Below are 5000 nucleotides of genomic sequence, written 5' to 3'. Positions count from 1 at the left end.
AAATATGGTAATTACTGTACAATAATAACCAGGACAACGACTAGAATAATAACCATAAACAGAACAATGACTAGAATTACAACTGTAACCAGAACTGTAAACAAAACCATAATTTTAACGATAACAATAATGATTACAACAATAACGATACAATAACACTAACTGTGATATAACCATGCTATAACCATAACAACAACAATGATAACCATAACAAAACTGTAACCAAAACTATTGCTACCTATAACCATAGCTACAATAGCTAATGACAACGATTACAACAATACTTTTAAAGATAACTTTAACAATGACTACTACCATAACTAATCACAATTATTTTACAACCAATTACAACTATTACAGTAACTATAAGCATTAACAGCCGTGGATAGAGAATCGGACTTGAACCTGAAGGTTGTGGGTTTGAGTCTCTATAATTATAACTATGACTAGTTAGCAACAACTAAAACTAATGTAAACTATACTAACTTATAACTATAGTTAACTATAATTATACTAACTATATCTACAACTATAAACATTTCTAATGGCAATTATAATGATAACTATAACAATAACTAACAATACTTATATCAATAACAATAACCATAACCTTAAATAATAATAACTGTAAATATAGCTGCAAGCAGCAATTACAGGGCCAAGCACTCCACCGGAAATTGAGGAGCTAAGCTTGGCAGGGAGCATCACACCAAATGCAACAATGAGCAATTACAGCAATTTTAGGATGATTGTAATCGAAATTACGAAAAAATCATAAATACAACCTCTTGTAGCATGATTTATTGGCTTATCAAGTGTGACCAATAGGTTGCGCTGTTATCAAATTGATATGGTGTGTTCTGTGTAACTGACATTGACAGACACTAAGTTTGGTGTCAATATGCCAAAGCATTGCAGAGCTACAGCTACAAGTGCCATTTTAGCATCATGCCACAAATTCCTTGCTAAAACAGTATGCTAAAACAGATCAGTCTATTGACACAAAATCCATAAAATTTTGTCAGCACAGTCTCTAGATTATCCTACTCGATTTTGGTGAAAATGGGACCAATGATTGATGAAGAGTTTGAAAAAGTAGGTTTTCAACATAAATCATAATGGCGGACAGGAAGTCCAGCTGGCATATTTGGTATCTATATTGTCGGCAAAAACCATGGAATATTTTGAGACCAGTTTCATTTCAATAGGCTAATGCAATAAATGTTATAACCATTTTTATAAATGTAATTATTACTGGTTAATGAATGGTTTATTACTTTTGACTAATAGGTGGCACTGTTACCAAATTGATGTGACATGGTCAGTGTGAGGTGACAATGACACATACAAAGTTTGATGCAAATATGTCAAAGCTTTGTTGAGATACAGCCTCAAATGCATTTTGGCACCCTTACAGCAAATTCGTTGATGCACTAAATGAGAACCATTTTGTATATTGACACGAAATCCATAAGTTTTGGCCAGTGGGGTCTGAAGATGATCCACGTCAAATTTGGTGAAAATCGGACCAACGGATTAGGAGAAGTTCGAAAAGGTAGGTTTTCAACATTAATCAAAATGGCGGACAGGAAGTATGGACAATTTTGGCATAATTGGTATCAATGTTCTTGGCACGACAAAAAGAATATAGGGAGACCATTTTCATTTCAATAGTCTAATCTATTTGAAAGTTATTAGCAATTTTTTGAAATTTCATTATAACTCTTGACCACAAGGTGGAAAACTTTTTGAGTACCTTCAGGGCATGGAGCCGAATATTTTTGTAATTATTTTCATAACGAAACAATAATTCGTTAAAAAAATACAGCATTTTAAAACATAATTCAAAATGGCCGATGCCTAAAATGACTGACACAGGAAATCTGGATATCATTCGACTCGACATGACCCACTGAATCTAAAGAGACCAATTGTGTGATTTTTGGCCAAACCATTCAGAATTTATATGCAAAAATATGCATTTGTCATATCTCCTGAGAAACACTCCAGGTAGTCTCAGGTCATGGTTATTATAACACACACCAAGTTTGGTCTCAATATGCCAAAGCATTGCCGAGATATAGCCTCACATGCAATTTTGCGTGCTTTTGGCCAAATTTTTTCACGTGTCATTCAAGAACGGTTGGACGAATCAATTTGAAATCCATAACTTTTTGCTAGCTTTCTCTGAAGATGATCTGAGCCAATTTTTGTGAAAATTGGACTAACCGTCTAGGACGGTTCTAGAACTTTTTAAACTTTTGGTGGTGCTGTTATCAAATCAATTTGGTGCATTATGTGTGACAAAGTTTGTTGTCAATATGCCAAAGCATTGCAGAGATACAGCCTCAAGCGTAATTTTGGCATCATGCCTCAAATTCATCGCTGTGTTATGTGAAAACGGTTTTCTGTATCAAAATTACTCTGGCATACTTGGTAACTATGTTGTCGGCATAAGCCAGGGAATATTTTGAGACCAGTTTTGTTATAACTTCTCTCAAAATATTTTGGTACCTTCGGGGGATGGTGCTGGTGGCACATTCTGAGTTTCATAAAATAACACCAATGCATTTGTTAAGTATAGCATTTTTTTCACAAAACTGTATTGAAGTCAATTGGAATATCATGTTTTGTTCTATTATAGTGCCACCAAGAGGCTTAGTCCCAGCATTTTTTATATGTCCTCAGAGTGAGCCCATACATATGTGTGTCAATTTTGGTGAAAATATCTCAATTCACTTCAGAGTTATAGACATTTATATGAAAAAACATGCAAAAAAATGACTTTCATTTAAATTTTACTACCCCTTACTATCAATATTTTCACATTTGGGCATTAATGTGTAGCTATCGACCTATGTTTTCAAACTTCTGACGGTGGTTTCATCTCGATCAGACAAGCGGTTTTGAAGATATAGCCAAATGGTTTTTAAGCGCTAAATCACAACGTTACACAAACCGTAAGGCGAAACCTAGCATGTTTCGAAACCTCTCACGCTCCTTCAGGACATTGTGCTGATGACCCATACAATGTTTCGTAAACAATCCGTTGATGCTTTCTTAAAATACAGCATTTTAGCAAAAAATTCTAAATGGCCAACAGTCAAAATGGTCGATATGGTAATGTTTTGGATATCAGTCGACTCGGCATGTTGCCCTGAATCTAACAAGACCAATTTTATGATTTTTGGAGTTATAAGCAAAAATACACATTTTTTATATCTCCGGACCAGTAGGTGACACTGTGCCGAATGCAGCACGTAGCCTCAGGTCATGCTTGTTATGACATGTACCAGGTTTGGTCTGAATACGATAAATCGTTGCAGAGATACAGCCTTATGACTGTTTTTGCAAGCGCTACGTAAAATTTGTTCGAGCGTTTATCGAAAACTGTTTGACAAATCATTTTGAATTCCATAACTTTTGGTCAGCACTGCCTGAAGATGACCTGGTTACATTTTCGTGTAAATCGGACAAACTGTCTAGGACGAGTTCAAAAAAGTAGGTTTAAAAAAAAACTGCAAAAAATTCATAATTTTCAACCTTAAAAAATCAGCAAGGTTTTATTTTGGCGGGTTGCCAGAGAGTAAGCTGCTGACTGAAGAGTATCAGTGAATGAAATGTCACAGTTTTACGCTGTGCTTTGAAAACGTTAGCTGGTAGCCTAGCTTTATGCTTTCAGTTTCAGTACAGTTTGTCGATCTACATTGGTAATTGTTAATTAACAGCTGTCAGAACTTATTTATACAGCACAGTTTTATTTTGGACAAGTATGTGGACCTACGGACCACTTATGTGCACCTGAGTATATAACAATCCATACAAATCCATGGATTCTGATTGGCTGTCAATGCTTTTATCATTTATCAGCTGGAAAAAATATGTTCTGAAAGTGATTCCAGTGATATCATTGTGGTGTTGTTATCTGTACAGTTGTACTGCAGTATTAACAATGCTCCTAGTCGCTATGTGATTATTCTCGATGATGAACACTCTGTGGTTATAATGATGTCTGCAGTGATCTTTCCTGGTGTGAAGGGCTCTGAGGAGCAGCAGTCACACTGTACACTAGAGCACAGTAAAACACGTACTGAACTAGCACTGTGTCCAGCGGGTTATGATCTGGACCAGGACTTGATGAGGATGAGTTTGCTGAATGATCCCTTCAAACACACACACACACACACACACACACACTTGTGTTTCTCCAAATGACAATAAGTGTGTGTTGAGTGGAAGAGATCTGAGATTTGATTCATGTGAAACTTTGTTGAGAGCAGCAGTTTTATGTGTGTGTGTGTGTGTTTGGTGTTACCACTTTTATGTAATCAAACATCTGACAGTTAAAACTCAGCAGCCAATGGACAATGTGAGAAAAACAGCCTTATTAACACAACGAATAGTGAAATAATGATGAAAATACTGAAACAGGAGCGAAGTGTGTGTGTGTGTGTGTGTGTGTGTGTGTGTCTCACCTCGTGTGTTTTCAGCTGAACTCTCACTCCTCCATCTCAGAAACCACATGATGCTGTAGCGTTCTCATACCCTACTGCACACACACACACACACACACACGTCAGTATTAGTGGAACATGTGTGAAATATTCTTTATATATTCTAAATAGATTGATTGACTAATGCACCTCACAATCTCTAAAGCGTGTGTGTGTGTGTTTCTCTGTTTGTACTGTATTTGTTTTGACCAAAATTTTACCAATCCGTTACACTTGTAGGGACCAAATGTCCTCACTTCTATTTTGAAATACTTTGACAGCCCACCAATCAGGACATTTGAGTGGTCCTCACTAGTTAAAAAGTCAGAAGGTGTTGTAGATGTAAATCTATGTATGTAAATCGGTAGGTTTAGGGGTAGTGGTTGATTTTGGATAGAAAATATAATTAACCTGATAGAAAATCAATGAACATATATGCAATGTCCTCACTAAGATGTGTGTGTGTGTGTGTGTGTGTGTTACCTGTGGACACTGATAGCAGTCAGT

At 36.1% G+C, this 5000-nt stretch overlaps 1 protein-coding gene across 3 annotated transcripts in view; it reads right to left on the bottom strand.

Moving 5' to 3' along the window:
- Window positions 1-5000, bottom strand: part of LOC127956105 (glutamate receptor ionotropic, NMDA 2B-like) — a 114434-nt gene that overhangs the window by 31023 nt on the left and 78411 nt on the right. Inside the window, exons 2-3 of one of the 3 annotated variants that reach the window (XM_052553865.1) lie at window positions 4977-5000; window positions 4476-4549 (exon numbers count right to left, since the gene is read on the bottom strand). The exon at window positions 4977-5000 is cut by the window's right edge and continues 80 nt beyond it. The exons of 1 other annotated variant lie outside the window; for it this stretch is intronic. The gene's annotated coding sequence lies outside the window, so the exon portion shown is untranslated. The remainder of the gene's footprint in view (window positions 1-4475; window positions 4550-4976) is intronic. One more of the 3 variants, XM_052553864.1, reaches the window with a different exon arrangement.

The sequence above is a fragment of the Carassius gibelio genome, chromosome A3 (assembly GCF_023724105.1).
Source record: "Carassius gibelio isolate Cgi1373 ecotype wild population from Czech Republic chromosome A3, carGib1.2-hapl.c, whole genome shotgun sequence".
Taxonomy (NCBI): Eukaryota; Metazoa; Chordata; class Actinopteri; order Cypriniformes; family Cyprinidae; genus Carassius; species Carassius gibelio.
The sequence above is the reverse complement of the archived record's forward strand: the minus strand, read 5'-3'. Positions and strand labels throughout refer to the sequence as shown.